This window comes from Lepidochelys kempii, chromosome 2, assembly GCF_965140285.1.
Source record: "Lepidochelys kempii isolate rLepKem1 chromosome 2, rLepKem1.hap1, whole genome shotgun sequence".
NCBI classification, from domain to species: domain Eukaryota; kingdom Metazoa; phylum Chordata; order Testudines; family Cheloniidae; genus Lepidochelys; species Lepidochelys kempii.
Genome location: NC_136381.1, coordinates 248,768,527 through 248,795,593, shown reverse-complemented (window position 1 = coordinate 248,795,593; position 27,067 = coordinate 248,768,527). Strand labels below are relative to the sequence as shown.

The following is a 27,067-nucleotide window of genomic DNA, read 5'->3' as shown; positions in this document are numbered from 1 at the left end:
TTCAAGGTGTGGGCATACCATGGATTTATCAAATGGCATGATATTTCCTGTGTTATTATCTATCCCTTTCTCAATGGCTCCTAACATTGTTAGCTTTTTTGACGGCCACTGCACCTTGTGCGGATATTTTCAGAGAACTATCCACAATGACTCCAAGATCTCTTTCTTGAGTGGTAACAGCTAATGTCGACCCCATCATTTTGTATGTGTAGTTGGGATTATGTTTTCCAATCTGCATTTTTGCATTTATCAATATTGAATTTCATTTTTGCCATTTTGTGTCCTGTCATCCAGATTTGTGAGATCCCTGTGTAATTTTTCACAGTCAACATTGGACTTAACTATCTTAAGTAATTTTTTATCATCTGCAAACTTTGCCACCTCACTGTTTACCCCTTTTTCCAGTTCATTTATGAATATGTTGAAAAGCACTGGTCCCAGTACAGTTTCCTGGGTGACACCGCTACTTACCTCTCTTGATTGTGAAAACTGACCATTTATTCTTACCCTTTGTTTCCTGTCTTTTAACCAGTTACTGATCCATAAGACGACCTTCCCTCTTATCCCATGACTGTTTACTGTGCTTAAGTGCCTTTGGTGAGGGACCTTGTCAAATGCCCAACTACACTGTATCCACTAGATCATCCTTGTCCACTTGTTGACCTCCTCAAAGAATTATAATAGATTGGTGAGACATGATTTCCCTTTACAAAAGCATTGTTGACTCTTCACCAACAAATCATGTTCATCTATGTGTCTGATAATTATTCTTTACTGCAGTTTCAACCAATCTGCTTGGTACTGAAGTTAGATTTAACAGCCTATAATTGCCAGGATCATCTTTAGCATTGTCTTTTGCCCTTGAGCCTGTTCCACACACACCTTACAAGTCTTGTATTAATCCCCATCTTCCTTAATGTAACGAATAATTTCCTATGTGGCACTGTGTCAAATACTTTACTTAAGTCCAAGTATATTAAATCTACTGCATTTCCCTTAACTAATTTTTTAAGATATCTTCTCAAAGAAGGATACCAGCTTAGTCTGGCATGATCTACATTTAGTAAACCTATGTTGCATTACATCCCCTTTTCCATTTACTTCCATGAATGTTGTTATTCTTCTCTTCAAAATCTGTTCTAAAGCCTTACATACTACTGAGGTATGCAAGTCTTTAATTGTCTGGATCACCTTCTTCCCCTTTCTTAAATACAGGTACAACATTTAGCTGTTCTCCAGTCATATGATACCACGTCTGAATATACAAATTTATTTAAAATTGTTGCTACTGGATTAGCAATCTCATGTGCAGGTTCTTTCAGTGTTCTGGGATAGAAATTATCCAGTTCCCCCAGTCTGAGTGCATTAACCTCTTCCAGTTTTTCTTCCACTTCAGATGTGGTAATTTCCATTTCTGTACACATCAGCAATCCTGTCTTCATGCCCATGTTTTATATTACTGTAAACCGAGGCAAAGTATTCATTTAGCTTTGGGGTCATACCTAGATTATCTTTAATCTCATCCCACCCACACTGCAAAGCATTCCAACCTCATCCTTCCTTATTCTTTTTATTTATATAACTAAAAATCCTCTTATTATTTTAATCTAACTTTATTCCTACATTTTCTGACCTCCAAGATGTAGTTTTCTTTGCCTATGAATCCCTTTTTTCATTCCCTATAGCTTCTTTGCTTACTCCTAACAACCTTTTTGAGGTGGTTATTCATTCAACTTGGTTTGGAGCCTTTCCCTATAAGTGTTTTTCCTCTTGCTTTGGTTGTAAATGGCAGATAGTTTTTGTACATTTGATTTAAAGACACTCCAAGCCTCCTCCACATTTAAATCTGAGTTCTTCAGTTCAGTTGACTCCTCTGACTAATTATCTTAATTTCTAACAGTCTGCCCTTTTGAAATAAAACAAAACATAACTGTAGACCTGGTTTTGATTGCGCTTCCATTTCATTTAAACTGGATTAATTTATGATCACTCGAATCAAGATTATTTTCTGTGATGTCCTCACTACTTACCAAAACCAAGTCCAAAATTGCAATGTCTCTTGTTGGTTCAGTGACTATTTACCCCCCTCTCTGCTCTTTTTTGCATAGCTGGTACTTCTTCATCGAGTGGTGTCCCTGTGGGTGCTTCACTTTAGGTGTTGACATGTCCTGGCACCACTGATGGGAGACTTTTGGTAGCAGTGCCTGGTCAGGAACGTGCATGCATCATAGGCGCCTTGTGTGCCATTAGTGCTTGCACGTCCCGCCCCGCCCCGCCCCCACCCCAGTTCCTTCTCAACCGTCCTCACCTGCAGGCGGAGCTCCACAAGGGGTGTCTGAAATATTAATTTAGATAGTAAAGTTAGTTATTAGATAGATTTCAGTAGCACATAGAGTAGTATTAATCTTAAATTTAGTCTCAAATTTTAGTTTCAGACTACAAAAAAAACAAAACCAGAAAACCAAAGAGAGTTCATCTCCAAGTTGCTCTTTAGATTTAGTTAGATAAAAAAAAATTAATACATTGATGCCAGGCTCGCCTGGATTCAAAAGATGCACTTCTCAAAGAACCTCAGTTACTGCACAATGTGAGTAACCTTCTCTTCTTTGTGACACCTTCTGAACATATTCAGCTGAATGTTATTTTTGAAAACAAATCAAGAATTGAACCATTGACTATGAAAAATATATGGTAACCTATAATCTTGGGGCAGCCTATTTTCCTGCCTGCGCATGTGTTATTGTCCCCATAGTACTAATAAGATTTAAATCCATGCACAGAGAGAAGAATATACAGTAGAACCTCAGAGTTACGAACACCTAGAGAATGGAAGTTGTTCATAACTCTGAACAAAACATTGTGGTTGTTCTTTCAAAAGTTTACCACTGAACATTGACTTAATACAGCTTTGGAACTTTGCTATTCAGAGGAAGAATGCGGCTTTCCCTTTATTTTTTTTTAGTAGTTTACATTTAACACAGTACTGTACTGTATTTTGTTGGGTTTTTTTGTTTGTTTGTTTTTGTTTTCTTGTCTCTGCTGCTGCCTGATTATGTACTTCCGGTTCCCAGTGAGTTGTGTGGTTCACTGGTCAGTTCGTAACTCTGGTGTTTGTATCTCTGAGGTTCTACTGGACCTTTTCATTGGCCTGATCCTATGAGGTATTTATTCAGCAGCAGCAGCTCTCACAGACTTCTGTAGGAGGTGGAGATAGTACCACTCAGTATCAGGCATTATGTTTGAAACACTTCTGAGTTCATTTATGATATTTTGCTGTTGTGATAGGGAATCTGGGCTGCTATGAGTAAAAATGCCAGCGAGAAGTGGTAAATCTTTTAAAGAGATCATAATGCTATTTTTGAGCCAGATCTTAACAAATCCATATGCACATAAATAGCCCGCATTCACAGAAGTAGTCTCAATGAAGTTGGGGGATAAGGGTTTGCAGGATCAGCCCATTGTTATACATAAGAGAGAGCAAAATAAATAACAATAAATGAAAACAGTTATAGTCCTTTGCAAAATCATTGGTATCACAAATATCTGCATAACATTGCGTCCCCTACTTCACAACCTTGTCTGACTCATGACAGCGATGGCTACAATACCCTCTTACAGTAAGGTTCTCTCCTATGCTTTCTTTCTGCCCTTCCAGGATGTGAATCTAGTCTTTTATGCACTTGATTTCAACTCTGTCCCCAAAGCTCCTGAACTTCCAGTAATTAATTGAACAAAATCTGGAATACTTCCAGGCCTACCTACTTCTGATTGGTTTGCATTCCGTTCCTCTGCTCTGGTCATTAGTACAGCACGACCCTGCAGGACTACTCAGCCATGAAGTAAGTTAATCAGTAAATGAATAGCGTTCTGAAATAGGGAAGTTTTGTCCTGCAATTGTCAAAGCAATGATGTGTTAGTTCTCTAGCAGGCATCAGGAAAGACAAATACTGAAAAATATAGCAAGTGTGATCTTCATAGCAGTATTTCATCAGCAAAAATCCTTGTGGGATAGGTAGGAAAGGTCAGATCCTATTTGAACTTTATTGTTAACCCTCATAGCCATATAGATTCAGTGCAGACTAAGCCTTTCTACAAGTTAGTAGTGGACTTCGTAAGAAACTATCGGCCCTACTATTGAACAGGCCATATAGCAGCTAAATTGCATAGAACCAGGAGGTGTGACTCCAGTTTCAGTATATATATAGGAGTGTCTCTCTCAGATTGCACTGTACATAAATGTCTGTTTGATTTTTTTATGTTAAGTTCTTTACTAATATATTTTAAGTTACTGATTTAGAAAGAGATAGTATTATAATTCTCAGGAATATCAGAACTCAAAGGCAGAAAAAGGCCTTTTTGATTTTATATTTTCTTATGTCAGAGTGATTTCAGAATCCTAAGATCTTGGTGCTATTGAACACAGTCAAGAGGGCTGCAAATGTAACAGCTTGGAAATCCCAAATCAAACATATATCCAGGGCCTCTTCATGTTCCCATTAACGTCAATATGAGTTTTGTTATTTATTTAAATGGGAGCAGGATCAAGTTTCAAATGGAACTCCGTCTTCATTCTTATTTAGAATCTCTCTCTTTCTCTAACTGCTTTAAACAGCAATATTTCTAGAATTACTTTATATTATTTAGGGACCCAGTTTTTTTAAAAGGGCCTAGTGATTCTGGGTGTTCAATTTTCAGATGTCCAACTTGAGACACCTTAAAGGGGCCTGATATTCAGAGGTTTGGCAAGTTGGGCAAGTAAAAATTGAGGCACCCAAAATCTCCAGTCACTTCTGAAAACGTAGGCCATTAATCTTACATATATGACAATAAAAATTCAGTATTTTCTCCTGTGAATAATTAAGATTCTATAAAATTCATAGCAACTGAGATTTTTTAATGTTGTATTTTTTTCTTGGAATGAAAGGTATAAATATGCTGATCATACTCGGGGCACTACTCCCCATCTACTGTACCATCCCAAGCCAGAAGTTGTCAAATGTCAGCGAGGAGCTGCATTTCTATCATAACTTTTACTGCTCTGTAAATGTACTGTCAGTTCTGCAAACATTTTGTTTTAATACTGAAAGAAGAATAAGATGCGAAAAGCATTATATGCTGAACTCAGTAGAGTTGCACAAAAGATCATCTGGGGTAAGCATAAGGGTTTATTGATTATACATATATAAGCATCTCTAAACTATAATGCTGACATGTCAGCCACTAGATAACTGGTCATAATTCCTCTAAAGCAAAGAAAGGTGGCTACTATACTATTATTAATTATATTATCTTTCAATTTTATTTTCAGTCTGGATAGACTGATGGACAGTTGTCCACAGAGGGACAAAAGAGTAAGTAAGTAAGTAAGTAAAATCCAGTTATTCATGTCTGAATACTGGTGACATCAGTATTTTTGGAAACCTTTTTGATCCATTCCTAGCTTCAAGCTTTCAGCAGCAGACTTCCCAGCGATCTGCCACACACCATCTATTCACCTCCTTTCTGGTCTACTGTGATGAACCACCACCATGCCTGTCGATTTCTCATATCACAGTCTGCTTCTTTCCATAATATTTCTAACAAGCATTCGTCTTCTTTTCCATCCAGGAGATATGCAATATTCTTTGCCAGCACTACACCTCTGTTTTCTTCTTGTCAGCAGCATTCATTTCCCACAATTCACAACCCTAGATTGCAATAGAAAAAATTAAGCTTTTCACCAGCCCAACCTTCATACATTTTGAGATGCCATGCTTTTTTCCAGACTTTTGTAAGGGAGGCCTTGGCTCTGCCAGATATTCCTAGTCTTCTTCTGATTTCTTTGGAACAGCCTCTTTGGTTGGATATATATGATTCTAGATAATTGAATGTATCTACTGCCTGTACAGCTTGACCATTAATTGTGGTGTCTGCTTGTGTTCTGTTTTTGGTTAATCATGTCAACATTCAGCGAGGAATAGGCACATTCAGGGATAGTCCCTGTTCCTCACTACCTGTTTTTACAGACTCCAATATTCATTGCATTGCATTGGTGGTTATAGCAAAAAGCATCATGTCATCAACATCTCTGAGAGCAGTTCAGAGGTGTCCACAAGTGGAAATCTCAGCTCCTTCCACTTTGTCAAAACCTTCCAGGGCTTAATGTCATAATTTTCTAATCATTATTATTATGGGACAAAAGAGTCAGTATTATAAATAACAGAGTGCATCATTCTATTTGGAAGCTATTTTAACTTTCTAGTTTTCTTGAAAATGCCTACAAAGATTATTTTCTAGGCTTACATACTGAAGAATCACTAGAGTTAGTATTGTGTGTGGACAATTTGAAAGATGACACAGGAATGAATAGATGGGTCAGCTTGTCCTCTCATTTATATATGTGCAATAACAGTTAAGTAATCATAATAAAGTCATGGAAATAAGCCCACTGAAATCAGTTGGATTGCTCAGATAAGGTTGAGAAGAAAATTTGGCTGCTCATCTGGGTAATATTCAGCAGGGAATATTTATTAACTAATATACTTGTGCATCCATTTGTGTTCTCTTCCTCCTTCCATGCCATAATAAGGAGTTATATTTGTTAAGTAAAATATGGCATATGTGTTATAGGCCATGTAGGGCTTGGTTTTTAAGAAGTACCCAATTGCCTTATCTATAGATAGATAGATAGATAGATACCATGCTTCTTCATGCAAACTGGGAAATTGTATCTGTAGATAGCCAGTTTGATGTAAAAATGACCACTTATACACACAATTACAAAAAATACAAACAGAAATTTAGCACACAATGTGTCAAGGAAGCAAGTGAAAAACCTGTTGTACCAGGTATATATCAGTGGTGAATAAGTAATGGTTAGGAAATAGGTTCTGTAGAAATAAATAAGAATAAAATTGAAAAAAAATGCAAAGGGGAAATAAGGAAAGAGGCAAAGGCAATAAAAACAAATGCATTTAAAAATATTAATTCATAATTAAAATTAATGTGAACTTAACCTGCCAGGTTTCTCAGACCTCAAATTGTGAGTACAACCCCCATCTGCCAATATTTTCATGTAGCTTCTTGCTTATAATTTCTGTCACACCAAATTACTTCATTAAGATTCTTTTCATGAAACTGCATAGCTGAAACTGTTCTGAAACTGCATATCTCTTACCTCCACAGACTATCTTTTACTATCTATGCTGTGTGAAGGGAAATGCTTCTGTAAACATGTGAAGTTTGGATCTGGAAGTCTTCCTTATAAATCAATCTTGTGATACCTTTCTAAGGAAATCAAGTGTAAGGTTAATACAACTATTTTAACAAGTCCTCCATTTTTGCATCAGGATATTAAATCAAATATTTTAGCCACATGCCTGTAAAATGTACTTGAGAAGATGTTTTATTTTCCCTTTGCAAGCCTCTTGACCATGCCATGAGCAGTGTTTTGCTATGATTTTTCAAAATAAAAGAACCATGTTTTCACAAACTGTGAGTGTGAAATGTGTCCTGCTGCAGACAGTGGAAGTGGCTCTCTCCATACATCCTCCTCCTCTGGTTTTCTAAGGAATAATGCTAGACAAATGAAGAAGTATAAATAAAGATTCAGGTGTTTATGGAATAGCACCTAATTTAAATCTATCACATTTATAAATGTCTAGCTGACCTTAATATAAATTGCCAACACATTCCGCTTGGGCCTTAGCTTGTCATTTGATGTTCATCGCATGTTGGAAAGCAGTTTAAGTCATTTATCCTTTAGCAGACATATTCTTTTACTATTCATTCCTCTTATTTTTTTGAAAATGACCCAGATCACTATGTAGTTTTTAAAACATTAGTTAGAAATGTATAAAGATGACCATTAGCTGTGGCACCTGGGCACTTTACATAACTAAAATATAGCCATGAACAAATTCATCAAAATATAAGACTTACTAACAGACTCCCCATTCACCTTCTTATTACAATGATGTATTGCCAAGTGTTCATAAAAATAACTGCCCACAGATATTGTCCTTACATTGCAACCAGACACTTTCATTTACTTGTAATACTTAAAATCTATATTTCCATAGTTAATAAACTTGTTTTATTGTTTTATCTAAATCAGTGTGTTTGGATTGAAGTGTTTGGGAAACTTCATTTGAGATAACAAGATTTGTATGTATCATTTTCTATTAATGAACGGATGGACTTTATGCAAGCTTGTATTGTCCAAGAGGGTGCTGGGCAGTAGAAGCCACACATTTCTGGGGGAAAGTCTGGCACTGGGAGTTTGCTGGTGTTACCCTGCAGTGTAATTCATGGCTGGCTGGCTATAGCACTCATACAGAATAGCTGGGAGTGATTTACATGCTGGAGGCGGTGTGTAGGCAGATATTGAAACCTTATACTTATCAGGAGTTAGACCTTTTGAAAGAGTTTAGTGTAGAAATAACAGTTCTAAACATTGAAAATCATGGACATTGCATGCAGAATATGTGTTTTTCCACTCCAGTCTTATACATGTATTAAGATGAGTGCCAGATATTCAACATGTACCAATGCATTCATTTAAATAGGAGCGTGCATGCCTGTGGGGGGGGCGGGGGAGGGACGTATCTAACCATGCAATCGGTACTGTTGGATTACCACACACTTAGGGCAAGTCTACACGTAAAATGCTGCAGTGGTACAGCTGCACCATTGCAGCTGCACTGTTGTAATGATTCAGTGAAGACACTACTACGCCAGTGGGAGTGCTTCTCCCATTGGCGTAGTTAATCCACCTCCACGAGAGGCGGTAGCTATGTCGACACGGGGTTAGGTTTGTTTAACTGTGTTGCTCAGGGGTGCAGTTATACCGATGTTAGTTTATAGGGTAGATCTGGCCTCAGATATATTCACATGCTTTTAACTGAAAGGCATATTTAATTCTAATAACAACAGGCTTTATTTATTTGACTGTATGATCAAGACAAAACTCTCTCTTTGCTTGTTGGTTTGGAAGTAGTCACTCTGCAAATTGTTTATTCAGTGTGATGTGCTCTGCTCTACTAATGGTTCAACTTAATTAATTTCTTGAACCAACTCCTTTAGGAGTAGAGCTGGGTAAGAAATGGTTTTCCAGTCCTGCAAATATTTTCAAGAGTTTGAAATTTTTCATGCAAGCAGAATCAGAGAGGACAGACTTCCCCAGTTCACCCTACAAAACCCTGTCCATGCCGGGTACTTCTAAACCAGTTTGAGATAAACTATATTTACATAACTGTGGTCAAATCTTAACCCTTAAAACAGTGCAGTTATTTAACAGAACCGTAATGAAATTTTACAAAATGATAGTGTGGGGTCAAATTGTAGCTACTTTTATATAATGTTGCTTAAACACAATTTTTTAAAAAGGACCAAATTCATCCCTCAACTATGCCAGCACAGCTTCCATTGGAAGTTACACTCATCTCTTGTAGTTATTTTCTGAACCATTTCCAATTTTTCTACATACTTTTTAATATGTGAACAACAAACTGGAGTATTCCAGTAATGGCCTCACTAATGCGATATATACATGGGTAATGCCACCTCCCTATTCCTACTTGATATTTCCCTGCTTATACATCCATGAAATTGCATTAGTCCTCTTAACTATGGCATCGCACTGGGAGTTCATGTTCGGTTGGTTATCCACTGTAACGCTTAAGTCGTTTTCAGAGTCACTGCATTGATGCATTCCATGATACAGTTCCTCATTTTGTAAATGTCACTTGCATATTTTGTTCTTAGATATATGACCTTGCATTTGGCTGTATAAAAATTATCTTATTCAAATGGACCTAACTTACCTCACATGGGAGAACTGAAGAGGACTGTGATTGATTTTATTTTCTTGGAGAAGGGTTCAGCTGTCAAAAATGTTGAAAATGCTTCTTTAGGATCTTTTTGACTAGCTTCCCAATTGTTTAAAAATCCCTCTTTCTAATGCATAGTTTCATACTAGGCCAGGTACTCCCCCTGAGGATGTTGAATTTAATTATAGTGCGGTCACTTTTACTAGTGGTTCAACTTAATTATTTCTTTAGCCAATTCCTTTAGGAGTAGAGCTGGGTGGGAAATGGTTTTCCAGTCTACAAATATTTTCAAGGGTTTAACATTTTTTCCTGTCTTGGATAAAAAGCTGAAATCTCAAAAATACCTGTGAACTGAAAAACAGACTTGACATTTTTCTGAGCTGGTAGATTTGTCAAACCCAACACTGTTTCCCGAACAGTTTTGGGTGTGATGCACTGGCATTTTTCAACAAATAAATTATTAGTTGAAAAAATTCACAACCAGCTTTACTGGACTAGGTTGAGAATAGCTTCTCCTCTGATGTGCTCATGAACTAGCTGTTTCAAGAAGCAACCATTTAGGGTGTTGAGAAATTATTTCTCTAAACCTTATCCGATGATAACATTTGATTATCCTATATGAGGGTAGATGAAATCATTCTTCATTACTGTTATGTTAGATGGACAGATTTTTGAGATCACGTGCAGACCTCCTCCATACCTTGAAGTTTAGGCTTTAGGATTGTACCGGGGTCAGGACTGGTGGATACATGTAATAATAGATCCTCTTCCCTATTCAGGGTGAGTACAATCCCCCATCCAGCCTTGGAAACCCTAGCTGGTAAGCCTTCCTGGGGATTAAACAGCACATGCACTCCACTAGGGTACCTTCACTAAGCGTTTTTATTATTATTTCCTGCCCTGTGTTCCAGGAGCAACATAATGTAGCAGCAGATAGAAGAGGCCTCCTTCCTACTTCCTCGCTCAGCCTTTTATACTGCTTGTTTTCTTCTCCAAGCTATACAGTTAGTGAGCTAATTACCTCATCTGATTCCCTGTAGATGTAAGTGATCCCCACTAACCTTCCAAACACCCCCCATCTTACTGTAGCTACCCAGTGCCCTGCATTTTCTAAGCAACCAGGGTGGTGGCTTCCAAAAGGAGCTCTATTTATAGCTGCTAACAGCACCTATCACAGGAAAGAGGGGCAGGTCAGGGCAGATTCCATTCCCACTACCCTGCTTGAACATGCTCATCTCTAAGCACACTCATACAGATGCACGCACCAGCTACTTGAGCTTGGCACAGGAAGATGATTTGCCCTTAAGTTTTTTAAAAGCACTTTGAGATGTTTGGTTTGAATCTGCTCTCTGTCTGCAAAGTATTAATTTTGTCTTGGTTGTTAGTTACTTTTTAGCTCTCTTTTTCTTTCTGTGAGAAATTCTTGTGGTCATCTCACATCCCTTACTGTCAGTGAGTGGGATGCAGGTGGTTGGGCCTACTGGTTACAGCAGGTATCAGTAGCCCAGTTATCTGGAGCAAAGCAAGGCAGGAATAGGAACAAGCAGACAAAGAAGTTACTACCACCATAAACAAATGCTTTAAGCGGCTGCTGGTCTATTACTACTGCTAGGCTTAAGAGCATGTTTGTTGGTTCCTCCAGCCAATCAGACAGTCTGGCCAATCAGGTGATTCCACGGCAAGCCAGCAGTGATTCAGCTGGGAATCTTCTGTTGCTCACTATGGAAGTAGGTCTAATGGTCCCAGGCTCAGCTGCAAGCCCCAATTCCTGACATTTACCCTCAAAAAGTATTACATTTTCTTTTCCTTTCTTCATATACTTGGAGTGGACCCCAAGTTTATGGGCTCACGGTTTTACAGCTATCCTAGTATTAAGAATAACAATCTTCTTTAGTGTATTGATTTGATTCCTTTCTCAGGAAACCCCCTTAATATGTTGTATGAGCAAAATCCTAAATAGATTTTTTTCCTATTGATTTAAGGAACAAAGCATAAATAAATCCAGCAAGAGAATTCAGTCTCAGTCTTTTTGGCAGATGGTGTTGCCCTGCTTTTATCATATCCAGCTGTGCAGAATTTAGTTCTAAAATGCACCATTTTAAAAAAACAAAAGGGTTCTGGGTAAACCTCCCCTACCATACTATCAACTTAAGAGTCTACTGGTCGATTCAATTTCCTATGGAGAATGCAAATTTAATCATTTAAATGTTTCTCTGATGAAAATCTATTTCAATTTTACTTTCTTCTTTTTTTTTAAACCTCCATCAGCTGAGATTTCATCATCAGTAAAATGCATAGTTCTATTTGGCTATTTTATTCCAGATCAGGTGTACTACTACTGTTTTCAAACGTTTCTGAACAATACTAGAAAAGTATCTCTTTATATTTACTGGAGGGTATGAAATAAGTGATCATATATCACAATTTCTGGGAATTCAGTTATCAAATATTCCTTCTATTTTTGGCATTCCTTCTATTTTTTCCACCCCACTCTTGCCCTCCAGGGGCTAATGGAAAGCCCTAATTAGGGGAAGCTCACCTGTGTGGGAAAAGGCAGGGCTTCTATAAAGCCAGGGAACTGATAATCAGAAGGGGACTATAGGGAGATAGTCTAAAAACTTCCTGGTAGAAGGGAGGTGTGTTTGGGGGCTATAGCAACAAATAATTCATGGTTGCTCCCTGGAAGGAGGAAGTAAAGAGGCTAGCAAGGCCCAGAGAGGGGGGAGTGCTGGGGTAGGAAGCAGCCTAAAGAGTTAAGTTGGGGACTGAACAGACCTTGGCTGTTGTAAAGTCCCTAAACTGCAACCTGGAGTAGAGGTACTAGGCTACCTACCATTGGCAAAGTGGTACTGGCAGGGCAGTAAACTGGAAGACTGCCTGGGTCACTGTGGGAGTGACTGAGACTTTGAAGGGCTCTGCCCCAGAAGTGGGGAATGCTGAGTGACTTGGCCTTAGGGCCAAGTCATAGAGAGGCTGCAGCAGCTCCTGGAGCAAGAGAGGCTGCAGACAAAGAGAAGCAGAGGGATGGTGAGCAACAGCAGAAAAGGGTGTTGATCTGGTGAGCTGTTCTGCAGAGTGACCAGGAGGAGGTACCATCCTAGGAGTGCGTAGAGCACCCCGTGACAGTTAAACTTTTTTATTTTCCTCATTTTCCCAAAACAGATCAAAATAATGTATTAATTTGGAAACCTAAGATTTTTCTCTATTTTTTGTTTTAGAAGTCAAATTTAATTCACCTAGAGCCTAAGGTGGTTTAATACTTCTAGTTTATCTTCCTCTTTATATAAGAGAGACATACATATGTCTTGTCACCTGGAATACTGTCTTCCTATGATTGCTGTCTTATCTTTGTATGTTTGGTTGGGGGTACAAAATGTCCAGCATTCAAGTTCATTTAACCACATCTTATGGAATGGAGGTAGGAGCACAAAATGTGCTTGGAGTTGCATGATGAAATGTAGCTTGTGCCATGGTAGGTCATCTAGGGCAGAGGTTCTCACAACAAATTTTTTGGTGGCCTCAGAATACGGCCATCCACTCTTGCTGCTGGCCACTCTGACCATTTTTCCTAAAATACTTAATTAACTTTAGGAAAAACAAATAAATATGCCCAAATCATTGTAATTTATTTATGTAGGACTTTATTTTGCAAACTCAATAATAAAAATAATGTACAGTTGTCTCTGTTCTTTACTGGGCCTAAACAGAATAGAAACACAAATAAGGTGCCTTGACATAGTCTTGTCTTTTTTCTTATTTCTTTTGCTTTTTTGGTTGTTGGTTTTTTGTTTTGTTTTGTTTTTTATATAAAGACTTGCTAGCTACTAAGTCTACTGTGAAAAGTGATGTTAACAAACACACACACATATTATTTTTCACAGCAGACTTATTGAGCCCTGATGGGGAGGTGGGCACAGAACAGCGGGAGCCAGGGGCAATGGGGCACTAGGGAAGGCAGCCTGGGGGAGGGAGTGGGGAGCCTACCACCCCAGGGCTCAAGCCCAACCCCACTGCCCATGGGAAGGTGGAAAACTCACTGGCTGCCTGCTCCTCCAGCTTTTGTGTCTCCAGAGAAGGGCCACTGCTTCCCCTCCGCCCACATAACCACCAGAAGGCCGTGGCAGCAAGAAAAGCCCCTGGTGGCTGCATGTGCCACGTCTGAGAAACGCTGAAAGGGCCTGATCCAAGGGTCATTAAAGGCAATGGGAATCTTTCCAGTGCTTGCAATGGACTTTAGAACACATCCAAATCTGATCTTTTATTTGTGGGTAACTTTACACACATGTTGAACTCAGATTTTAGAAAGATGAAACAAAGAATTTATTCCCCTGCAGATTTAATGGGATTAATCATATGTATAACATCAGTCTTACACATGTCTATGCATATGAGTAAAGGCAATAGTTTGTGGAACTGTCCTGTAGATCTGCAGGAATACAAAAGGAAAACCCAATGGATTTTACTCATGGTGTCCCATTGCCTCTGTGGTGTCCTTGTCCTACAGTCTACCTGCAGTAAAGGCAATATAATTCACAAAGGTGCATCCACTTTCTTTCTTGGAAATAGTGTTCTCATTAACAAATCAAGTATTGTCACTTACAGGTGAGCATTTAATTCAATAGATAAGCCTGTATTTTTCCTCTAAAATATATACATTCTATACTGAAATAAATGCACAAAAGTTGTACAGCATCAGTTTTATGCATAGGCCATAGAGACCTCTATACACTGACATCAAAATTTATTTTTTATTTATTTTAAGTTGCATTCACTTGTGTGTGCAATAATGTCAATAAATGCAGGGAAGAACTCAAAGCTTATACATTCAATGAGTTTATCTTGAGGGCCAGAAATGTACATTTTTAATCACAAATGTTTGTTTCAATGTGCAATAACTTGAGTATTTTTCACTTTTTTGTATTTTAAAATTAAAGAATTTCAGTGAAACTTTGTAAAATTCAATATTATGTTCAAGACTTAAACACAGAAAAATCAGGACAGCAAAGTTATTATTTCCATGGAAACTGGACCTTTCAATATTTGCTAACATCCCTTTTCAACAGTGTGCCTGGCTAATTTAGGAGCTTTCTCACAAAATGAGGAAAAAGTGCATGTGCAACACACACACTGTTGCTATTAAGTTTAAAAGTTTAACAAATTCTCATTTTAATGAGAAACCTTTTAAAAGATTAAATTGCCATCTGCTGACTGCAATGCAATTATTAGCTAAAATTGCCAAATAAAGAATCTATCTACTCTTTATGTGCTTTAGAAACACAAACTCCACATGAGGTAGAAGACCTAACATTATAAATGCCTGACTGTCCTCCACTCTTCAAACAGTCTCCTGTCATAAAAAGTTCCTATTTGGATGTCATGTCCTTGTATAATCTTTAAATTCCATCAGTATTAGAGATGGTCATAGACAGGATAGTGAGACATGATCCTACAGTTGGCTCTGTGCAGGTGCTTCTCTGAGATCTTACAGAACCGCCCTGAACAACGCATTGCCATATGTGGTCAGACCTGAAGTCCATCTAGTCCAATATCCTGTCTCTGACAGTAGCCAGTAGCAAGTGCTTCAGAAGAAGGTATAACAACCCCACAGTGGCTGATGTGGGTTAATCTGTCACCCACATTAGGTTTCATCCTGATTTCTAATAGTTAGAAATTGGCACTGGGTTTAATATCCCTTCAAAAATGTTATGAATTATAACTAAGGCTATGTTTTAGTCATGGGTATTTTTAGTAAAAGTCATGGGCAGTAAACAAAAATTCACAGCCTGTGACCTGTCCATGACTTGTACTATACCCCTGACTAAATCTTGGGAGTGCTGTAGGTGCTTTGTGGGGGGTGGGGGCGTAGGTTCTGGGGGTGGAGTGGCCCGGGGGGCACTGTAGGTACTGGGGGGGTGTGGGTGCTGGAGGGCACTGGTGGGAGGGTGGAGTGCTACAGGTGCTGGGGGGTGGTCTGGGGGTCGCCATGGGTGCTTGGGTGCGAGCAGCCCAGGCCCCCTGCTGGTGCTGGGGGAGGGGGAGTTGGCGGGGCTGGCAGGTTCCCTGCCCGGCTTCTTGGAAGTGGCAACATGTCCCTCCCTAAGCTGCTAGCTTCACATGCTGCCAGCTCTGCAGCTCCCATTGGCTGAGAGGGAGGGACATGTTGCCACTTCCAGGGAACCCCCCCCTCAAGGTAAGCACCGTCCAGAGCCCTCACCCCACCCTGTACCCCAGCCCTGAGCCCCCTCCCACACCCAAACTTCTCCTGCTGCTGTTGGGGGGTCAGGCACAGTGGCCTGAGACTGCCCCAGCAGTGGCTGGTGTGACTGGCCCAGGGGCTGCTTGAGCTGTTCCAGGGTCACAGAAAGTCACAGAAGCTGTGACTTCTGTGACAAACTCACAGCCTTCATTATAATGCAGGCTATTCTTGGTTATGCATACAAATGTCCAATATTTTTGGCCTCAACAACTTCCTGGAACAATGAGTTTATCCCAGTGTACACACAATTTTTGTACTGGTATATCTATTCAGTTACCAAATAGTTATACCCGTTCCCACCAAGTACGGACACAGTTATAGTGGTATAAAGGTGCCTTATACTAGTATAGCTTCTTCCCCTTGCCATACAGGAATAGCTATGGCAGTCTAAAATGCACCATAACAGACAAAAATTTGGCCCAGTCTAGAGCACTTTTATAGTGGCATTAGAGGTCTGCTCGTGACTAATTTTTAGGCCCAGCCCACCCCAGACTCAAGCCCTAGAGGGTCAAGTCATTTTCTGACCCAACCCAACCCTAACCCTGCCCCTGCCCCTGAGCCAGTGCCACTGCTACCTCCTGTCCATGGGGTTGGCATGGCAGTAGCTGTGTCCCTCACTCCTCTACTCCGCCAACCCCTGCTGTGGTTTGTGTATGCTGCAGAGTGAGAGGCGCTACAGCTCCTCAGTATGCACAGTGCAGCGAGATGGCAGCAGCTGGCTGGAGCAGGGCAGGGCACGCAGCCATGCCGACCCTGAGCGAATGCTGCTGAGCCTGAGAGGGTTGGGTTGTTTTCCCACCCAACCCAGACCCGACACTTTTAGTTAGGTCCTGCCAGATTCTGGTTGGGTTGCAGGGCTCTAAGTGGTATAACTACTTCCACACTAAGGGGGCTGTACTGCTTTTACTGTGCTGGTATAGCTAAAGCAGTACAACCTCTGAATAGACAAGCCCAATACTGCCAACTCTGGTAAAATCTAATTATATTTATTGTTTTGCTTAAAGCCTTAGCTCCTGGAGTCAAGTGATTACATGAAAATCTTAGCTTTCAGTAAAAATGTATTATTTCTAGCCTGCATGTTTGTGGAGAAAAGCCTGAAAATGTGGTCTGAATGTACCCTAAAAGTTCAGAAACCAGAAGGCAATTAGATTTAACACAAAATTATTCATAGATTCATAGGTATTAAGGTCAGAAGGGACCATTATGATCATCTAGTCTGACCTCCTGCACAATGCAGGCCACAGAATCTCACCCACCCACTCCTGCGAAAAACCTCTCATCTATGTCTGAGCTATTGAAATCCTCAGATCATGGTTTAAAGAGTTCAAGGAGCAGAGAATCCTCCAGCAAGTGACCCGTGCCCCTTGTTACAGAGGAAGGCGAAAAACCTCCAGGGCCTCTTCCAATCTCCCCTGGAGGAAAATTCCTTCCCGACCCCAAATATGGCCATCAGCTAACCCTGAGCATATGGGCAAGATTCACCAGCCAGATACCCAGGAAAGAATTTTCTGTAGTAACTCAGATCCCACCCCATCTAACATCCCATCACAGGCCATTGGGCCTATTTACCATGAATGTTTAAAGATCAATTAATTGCCAAAGTTTCATGATTTTAGAGCCAATCTTATGACACTTTGGAGCCTGACTTGTGATTTGTGAATGCTTAGCACTGGCAATACTGCTCAGGGAAATGACTCAGGCTTCTGCCCAAGTGGAACCAGTTTCAGTATCAGGACCTTATTTTGTAAACATTTTAACAGTGGCAGAAGGTATCACTTATTTGCTGATGGTAGTGGCTGGTTTATGGAAAATTACATATGCCTTATCATTGGCTCCTGATAGGTTATCAACAGATCCTGTGCTTTAATTGTTTAGCCCAATATAGAATTCTGTTTTTCTGTTTGTTTTTATTTAAACCTTAAAGTGCAAATTACTTCATAAAAAGAGATTATCGTGAACCCCAGATTGGGCAAGCCTCTGAAACTTAAATTAAATGTACATGCATGCACGCTCTTTACTTCAAGAGTTATGTGTGTATATATATCTAAAGAAAGAATTTAGCTTTAAAAAATAGTTCTGTCTCTTAAGGCAGGCTGATACTTGAAAGATTTTCCTGGTATAGCTAGACTGATATACAATACCAGCAAAACACACCACATATGGAAGCATCCTATATCAGCAAAGCTGCACTTATTTCAGTCCCCCCCCCACAAGCAAAATAAACTATGCTGGCAAAGTGCAGTTTTGCCGGTATAACTGTGTCTATCATAGGGGCTTTTGTTGGCACAGCTATATCAGTCACAAATCACACCTCCTCACCAATATAATTTATGCTGGCAAAAGTTTGTAGTTTAGACCTGGCCTTAACTATTTCTTCTACCTTGAATAGGTTTTATTTTCTGAAGGGAAATACTTTAGGAAGGGAAGTAAATGTTTCATATTTTCTTTGTATTGTTTAACTGTTACTATATTTTCTTTTCCCTGAACCAAGTAACAAACTGGCTCTTTTGAATATTTGCTTTTCCATTATAATGCAATCTCCTGATTATAGCTATTCAAACACTTGTGACTTTCTGAACTGAGTTACTTTAGTAGCAAAAGTTTGCTTTCTAGTTCAGAAAGTAAGCAACATTTGTCTTTGTAGTTTTGCCTTTATAGAGACTTTCCAATCCAAGAGGAGGAGAAAGGAAACACCCTGAATTTTATGCTGACACGCCATGTAACTCTATCTGCCTATTACTCTCAGCAGCCAATCACACTACTTTGGGGGGAGGGTTAGGACACTCCTAATTGAGCAGTTGCCTTAACAAACAGTTGGCACGGCCTATGAGGGAACAAACTGCCCAGCACTCATGGAAAGTGGAATTTTCTTCCTGTTGTCTGCCTACCTAATCTCTGACTGCTTCTCACCGTGGAGCTTTAAAATTAGTTATTTTAGTGCTGTTTCCTAATTGAAACCTTACTGGCCAAAGGGGAAACCTTAAATATAGATTCAGAAATAAAGCAGATAAAAGACTGTAAGGGTGCCAAGGCTATAACAGGGCCAGCTAACCTGGCTTCAATCTTGCATCTTAATCAGTATTAAGAAGTCTTTTCAATCATGTTTAATGCTAACTCAAATGGGTCATCCAGGAAAATTAATCTGAATTAACTAAAGGTGTGAATTTGAAGTGGATTAGTGAAACCACATTAAATCCCTGTGTGTACACTATTGTTCAGAATTAAAGTGGCCCTGATTCCATGTAGCTTAAATAACTTTGGAAGGGAATTAAACTAAACAAAATTAAGGCTACTTTAATTCTGAATAGGGTCACATGGGTTTAATGAAGTTTAACTAATCCACTTCAAATTAATTGAGTTAATTTGGAATCATTTTCCTGGATGTTCCTCTGCAGAGAAGCCCTGAAAAACACCCTTTTTGTCCATCAAGACCCTGCCTACGGACTACATTATGCAAATGTTTATCTGCTTGAAGCTGGATCCTACAAGGTGCTGATACTCATGCAAATGTGGGAGATCAGCATCTTGCAAGATTCAGCCCTAAGCATTCCTATTTCTCTGGGGAGGTCTACACTAGGGTTATTTACTTTGAGTTAACTGATTACCTGGTTTGAGTTAGTCAGCAAATGCTTACTCTGTTTTACTTTGTATTTAGCTGTGACACTCCAAGTATGTTTCCCATACCTAAAGAAGAGCTCTGTGTAAGTGTGTCTCTCTCACAAACAGAACTTGGTCCAATAAAAGATATTCCCTCACCACCTTGTCTCTCTAATATTCTCGGACCAACACGGCTACAACAACACTGCATAGAAGTTGGTGACACATTTTTAGGCTCAGTATGAACACTCCCTGAACATTTCTTCCAGAATACAAATGTTTGTCCTTTATTTAGACCCAAAATTTGTATCCTGGAACAAACCTTTAGAGAGTATCCAGCTTAGCCTTTGCTAATACGTTAACTACCACAAATAATCTGGCAATCACTAACAACAAATAAAAACTTCTAATGCGGACAAACCTGAAAGCCCCAATCCTGCATGTGCATAAATGTTTGCAAGACTGCGGCCCAAACATTTATGTGATAACGATCACCATAGTCTCTGAGAACCCAAGGGACTAATCATGCTAGGGCTGAAGACAATTGCAGTTTTGCCCTAAGTCAATATGAATCTTTGTAAAACTAAGACCTACTCCTGGGAATAAGGGCTTGTTAGATCATGATGTATATCCTTTTTCCTCTTACTATTTATAGTGCTTAAAAATGATATGGGGTTGGGTTTTCAAAGGAACCTGAGGGAGTTAGGCATCCAAACCCCAATTAAATTGGGCATCTGTCAGAAAGTAGCTGGCCTTCTGGAGTTAGGGGCCCAGCCTACTTCTCACAGGCCCCATGAGGGGAAATGAGGCAGCTCAGGTACACTTGTAAGTAGTTAATTCACCCAGTAACTAGGAGGCAGTTAATTAGACCATCTATACTGACAATTGAATGACAAAACTTTTGTCTTTCAGAAGTGTTTAAAAAGCAACAAACCCTGAAAACACAAAAGTTTTGCCGTGACAAGCACCGGTATGAACAACATGTTGTCAGCAGGAGCGCTCTCCTGCCAACAACGCAAATGCCGCTCGTTGGGGTGGAAGTTTTTTCTTGGCAGGAGTGCCGACAAACAGCGGCTACACCACACAACTTTTAGCAGTACTGCTGTAGCAACACAAGGCTGTGTAGTGTGAACATAGCCACAGGCAGGGAAGCACTGGGGCATGATAAAAGGCTAAGGGCCTCAATTAGAGGAGAAACCTCCTGAAGAAATAGGAAGTCCACAGAGAGGGATTGTAAAGTGAGGATTCTTCCAACAGGCTGGTGAAAAAGCTGCTAGAGAACCCAACACTCCAAAGAGGGCAAATTAGGGCAAGAGGCATGAAAAGCCTGCAGAGGTGGAGAGGTAGCTCATTGAGCAACAAAGGATTGAGACGGATTGACGGTGGCTATTCTAAATATGTTCCCTGAGTTGGAAACCAGTGGAGTGGGTGGGCCTGGGTTCCATAAGCACCAACTCCGTGGGTGCTCTGGTGCTCAAGCACCCACTGGAAAAAAAAATAGGGGTGCTCAGCACCCATGAGCCACAGTCATAGGCAGTGCATGATTCTTGAGTTTGGGGAGTGGGCGGGAGTGCTGGAAGCTCCCTAGAAGTGTGGGGGGGGGATGGGGGGGCACCAGTGACCAGACCATGGCCCTACCCCACATTCAGTCCCACGGCCCAGCCCTGCTTAGACTCCTCCCCCTGAGGCCCTGCCTGTGATTCACCTGGAGGCACTGCTTCCGCTCTGCCACTTCCCCGAAGGCCCTGCCCCCGCCCCCACTCCACCTCTTCTCACCCTCTCTCTACCTCTTCCTCTGAGGCCTCCTCCCCCAAGGTGCCCCACACCTGCTCCTCTCTGCCTGCTAAGATACCAATGACAGACACATATTCAGTAACTAGAATATGAAAGAAGTGAATAAATATGCTGAAAATAGCCTCTCCCCAAACACACACACCTCTTCAAAAGCACCCACCAGCAAAAACAAAATCAGCACTTGTGCTGGGTTCCCGTATCTACACCAGCCAAGGACTCCAAAGAGAAGGTGCTAAACCCAGGACACCTAAGGCTGTCTAGCCCCCATTAGAGTTATGGGACTTCTAACTCTCCATTATCTTAAAGGGGCTAGATACTACTAGAACCCAGCTATTGGGCTGGGTCATCACAAGGACTTGATATACACAGAATTGGTATAGTATCTAAGGTGCCACAAGTACTCCTTTTCTTTTTGAGAATTGAGTCTGGTGCCATTAGGGGGATAGGGGTCAGGTTAGTATAGCTCCCCATCCTGCTACCAGAGGTGCTAACTGATAAAGGCCCCATATTACAATGTCTAATACACTAAAGAACTTTAACTATCTAAAATTCCTTTAAAAATCCTAGCCCTAGAACAGAAATTATACCCAATTGTTCAATATAAGGTTGCAGCTGGTTTGTAACTTATTGACAGCAAAGCTCCAATGATGTATGCTTATCAAAATCCTGACTTTAAAATGAAACCCATATTTTTATGGTAATATACAGTCATGTAATGCAGTCTTGTTAATAAAAAGTAGTCTGCTATCAAGCAAACCCATCAAGAAAACTTAAGTAGATTATCTACTTACATTTTTTCTATTTATATCATTTATTTTAGATCGTCTAAAATTCTCTCTCACTGCTTAAAAAAATAGAACCAAAGCTGCTTTACTGATGCTTAACAAATTTTAAAAAAGGGCTTAAGGCCCTGATTCAGCAAAGACTTATGCAAATGCTTAACTTTAAGCACTATCAGTTAGTCCCATTAACTTCAATAGTTGAATGATTGAGAGACTTCACAGCACATAAAATTAAGCATGTGTAAGTCTTTGTATCAGGCATTAAGTATGTGATTAACTTTATTCATTTGAGTAGTCTATTATATGAATGGAACTATTCACATGCGTAAAGTTATAAGAATAAATGTTTCATAAGAATAAATGTTTTCAGGATTGAGCGATAGTATGCTGTGTCAGAATATGATGTTGCACTGCAAAAAGAAATGCAATTACAAGGCTCCTTTCTTTCTTGTTATGTAATTTCTAATGTATATGAAAATTAGAATTTATTTGCCTACACAAGCATTAAATATTCATTTAATATTGTGACACCCCATAAGATGTACTATATTATATCTAAACAAACCACACATTCCTAAATATTATAAATTACATACAAAATGCACCCAGCAATAATAATTTATTAAAAAGCCATTCTGTAATCACACCATAGCTAAGCGTATGCAGCCAAATTTTCAGGAGTAGCCATGGATTTTGCATGCTTCCGTTTTTGGGTGTCCAAAATCAGTGGTCCCTTCTAAAAATTTTGTCCAGAATTTCTAGATTGTATTGTTTCAGAGCAGCAGCCGTGTTAGTTTGTATTCGCAAAACGAAAAGGAGTACTTGTGGCACCTTAGAGACTAACAAATTTATTTGAGCATAAGCTTTCGTGAGCTACAGCTCACTTCATCAAATCCGATGAAGCGAGCTGTAGCTCACGAAAGCCTATGCTCAGATAAATTTATTAGTCTTTAAGGTGCCACAAGTACTCCTTTTCTAGATTGTATTGTGATATTGTACACGCTATCTTGCCTTGGTTCATGTACATTCCCTCTTAACTTCCTGATCCTGCAATAAGGGTCCTGGCCTGACATTATGATCTAAAAACTAATATATAATTAATAAACAGTTAAGAATGTGCTTTAAATTGATTATAATAAAAAAAAAGGAAAAAGAAACAAACAGCAACTCCAGCAGACACCACTAGAGTTCTCCTTCTCCCAAATATCCCTCGCACCATCCTAAACCCTGTTTACCCCAGAAACCTTAACTGTGGACAGACAGAAGAGGAGAGGGAGAGAATATTCAGACACAATAAAACTCTGAGGGGGGAAAAATATGTGGAAGGAGGAGGCAGCAGCGGCCTGGGGAAGCGATTGAAAAGTTTCCCCTGGCTTAACTTCTCCCTCCCCCGTCCTTCCCCCCCCCCCCCCTTTCCAGCAGCAGAAGCAGCAGCAACAGCACAAGGTGAGAGAGACTTTCGAGTCTGGGGAGGAGGGGTTCGCGTGCGGAGGTGGGGGGGCTTGAATTTACAGCCCTGTGGATGATGTTTCTGTCTCTCTCCCCCTGGCTTTGGGGTGAGGAGACACCGTGTCTCGTGCTGGGTAGGGTTTTTTTTTTTTTTTTAAATATGATGGAGGATTATAAACATGGCGCCTTAAAAAAAAAAAAACCCTACAAAATCTATACAGTGATCCAAGGAGCTGGGAGCAGGGGAAGGGCTGCTCTGTAGGAGAAGGGGATCCTGCCTGGGGGGTAGCAAAGGGGGAGGGGGCAATAATAATCATAATTAATAAAAGGTGGGGAGCTGCTGGGGGAGGGGTGCAAGGTAGGATTTTGTTTGTTGTTGGGGTGAGGGGAGGATAATCTCCTAGCCAGCTTGGAAATCGAGCAGGGAAACTGCGCGGGGGGGAGGGGGGGACATTAACTATTATTTATTCTCGTTTACAAAAGCGCCCCTTGCCCATGGGCTCCAGCTGCAAAGGGCCGGGATTGCGGCCCCCCACACACTGAAGTTACAATAAATAACCTGGGGGAAGGGGGAAGGAAACGGGGGAGGGAGACACACGAGAAATCCTCTCCCGAATCTTCCACGAGGGCCTGGGGGGAAGCCGGGGCCTCGCGTGATAGGAGAGGCCGAGCGGGGTGTGGCGCAGGCCAGCCACAGCCCCTACCCCCCGCCCCGGCCTCACACGCAAGGCGCCTGGTTTGCCCCCGGCCCCGCCTGTGTCTGTCGCTGGGGTGGTGTCTGCGTAGAGACGGGGCTTGGGCCGGATAATGGCAGCTGCTCTGCGGGCTTGTCTCCGAAGGAGCGACACGGGTAGGGGGGGATAAGCCCCTGTAGGGGGCACGTGGCGGGGGGCAGACGGCTGTATCCCCACCTCCCCCCGGAGGGCCGACGCTGGGCGGAGGCAATACCCCCGCCCCCCAAGTTCACCCCGCAGGGCAGACGCGCGATGGGGGAGGGAAGTCGATATTCCCTCTACCCCCCGCCCCGTCCCGCCCCGCCCGGTAGGGTAGACGCTGGGGGAGAGGTAGTACCCCCCACCCCCGTAGGGCAGACCCTGAGGGAGGGGCGGCGATGCGTTAGCTTCCCCCCTTAAGGCAGACATGGTCAGGGAAGGTGCATGTTACACCCTCAAACTGTCTCCTAAAGGAGGGAATGGAGTAAGGGTGGGGATTATATCCCTAGCACCCCCTAACAGGAGGTGGGCCCCTGCTCCCCAAGCCCCCCCAGGATGCTCATCAGATCCAGGCAGCCCCTCTTCACTTTCCTTCCCCACCTGCTGGGTGGGTTTCTTCCTCCCACATTGTCTGCTCTAGCTCCTCTGGGGCAGTAGGGCCTGGGCGGATTGGCTCTGGTTTCACATATGTGAGTGGAGAAACTCACCCGGCCACCTGGAGGCTCGAATCTTTGTGAGGCTCCCTCCCTCCCTCTTCAGAAATGATTTACTCACTCTCCTCACCTAAGAGGTGTTGCAGGAAACTTGACAGCCCTGGTTCTAGGGAATTTTGAAATAATATTTTTAAAACTTCATTTCTAAATTATCTTAAGCCTCCCACAGCATTAACTTAAGTGCTGACTCTCCTTCTGTCTCAGAGATTTGCCAGAGGACTCTCCAGGTTTCCTTCCCTTTTTTCTTTTAAGTTTAAGAGGTGAAAGTGTGCAAGGAGAAGCAAATCTTTATGTAGAGTACAGAAAGCAGAAATGTAGTGGGGCATTGCATTACGTTTTCCTGGCTCTCTCTCAGTTTGAGAGACAAGTCAGTATGTCAAATAGTGACATTGGGGACTTGGGAAACTTTGTGTGACATTTCTGAGCTCACAGTTTTTGTCCCTGAAAATCACTCAGAATCTATCATTAAGTGTGTTAGGTCTTGTTCAAATGCAAAGTAGTGAACAGCATTTAAAGGACACTAGTAAAGAACCAGGCTTGAGAAACCTAGAAACATATTGAAAAATCAAGTATTGAATACAGTGCTGAGTATTGTATAATTCAGTGATAGTTTGACATTTTAACATCTCAGAGTAGTCTCTTCCTCTCACACTTTACTGATTGTATTACTTGAAAAATATAATAAAATAGTTTTTTAAAATACCCTATTGGAGTGTAGGGGACAAGAGGAAGGTAGAAAATTTCTCCCACCTTTGTGAAGCCTGTTTTTATTGAACTTTATGGTGTTCCTTTGTAGGAAATTCCTTGAGGGGAATCTCTTGCACAAGGGGGGAGGGGAGATGCAGAAAAAGCAATTTGTGGTTCAGGTTGCAATCCCTTGAGTTTTTCTTGTCCCTCCTCATTCAGCACAAAGGACCAAGTCTCTCTTCACACATTTTAAAAACAATTTTATTATCAGCCATTCTGAGCATGTTACAGAAAGTCTTCAGGGAAGTAAAGCATTTGCTGACTGCTGTTTTACATAAGAAGTGAAAGTATACTCAAAATAATTCCTTGCATGGGTTCACGTTTAATCCCAAATTTTCTATAGCTAAATAAATTATTATTGTTTTTGACTGGATTTTTTGATGGAGGTCTCAGTAACTCACAGGTTTGTTAATGTTGTGAGAGCATTTAATTTTTTTGATCACAAATTTTAATCTATGTTCAGAGTGACTGAAAGAGTTGTCTGATGGCTGCTTTGTTGATTGTGGTATTTATTGGTGGTCAATCTGTTGACAAAATTCAACTGTCAAACATATGAACATCATTTGATATAACATTTTATGAAATTAAATTCATTGATTTTAATGAAGCTGTAACCATTGGCACTAGCAGTGAATTTTGCCCATGAAATTTCAGATTTGTCAAAAATTACTCCACAGATGTGTGTGTTGTTTTTAGAGTTTAAGTTCCTGAACCAGTCTAGATAGATGATTGTGTTTATATTCAAGTATATTGGGGTTAATTCCTTTCCCTCCATGTACTCAGTAAATGAACAGTAGTTTGTGTAGAGTTTCTGTCAGTAATTTCTCTTGGTTGTAATTTTTTTTCTTCTGGTATGTAATGTGAGATTTCTTTTAGTCATTCTCCTTGCACTGAAGGTTTAGGAGCTTTCCAGTACTAATTAACATTCTTTATTCCACAAGCTAACATTATAAGAATTTTGGTTTCTGTGTCCCCTTTTGTCTGGGTTCCTCTGTTGTAGTAAGCCAAGAGTGCAATCTGAAGTTATTTCTTTTACAAGCATTTGAAAAATCCACCTCTTTGGAGAGTCCCAGAAGGTAGTCAGAATTGAACACTCTATGATACTTGGAGCATGGTGCCCTTGGCACTTTGGCAACACTATGTGTCATCTTTTATATAGTCTATACATCTTAGTTTGTCAGGGCTGCTTGTGCTAACAATTGTGAAC

General features: G+C 40.7%; 1 protein-coding gene and 1 long non-coding RNA gene across 14 annotated transcripts in view; one reads left to right on the top strand and one right to left on the bottom strand.

The window, feature by feature from the left end:
- Positions 1-240: 240 nt before the first annotated feature.
- On the bottom strand, positions 241-25,272 carry LOC140907773 (uncharacterized). Its single transcript, XR_012157619.2, has 5 exons — positions 25,108-25,272; positions 5,496-5,687; positions 3,763-3,888; positions 2,309-2,335; positions 241-1,459 (listed from the first exon to the last, which is right to left on the bottom strand). It is a non-coding gene; the product is annotated as an uncharacterized LOC140907773 (long non-coding RNA).
- The window catches only part of ZMYND11 (zinc finger MYND-type containing 11), a 160,675-nt gene continuing 157,043 nt past the window's right edge, over positions 23,436-27,067 (top strand). For 9 of the 13 annotated variants that reach the window (XM_073334521.2, XM_073334520.2, XM_073334519.2 and 6 more), the window contains exon 1: positions 23,437-23,684. The gene's annotated coding sequence lies outside the window, so the exon portion shown is untranslated. Of the gene's footprint in view, positions 23,685-24,436; positions 24,538-27,067 lie in introns of those variants that run through there. The other 4 variants (XM_073334522.2, XM_073334516.2, XM_073334513.2 and 1 more) reach the window with 4 other exon arrangements.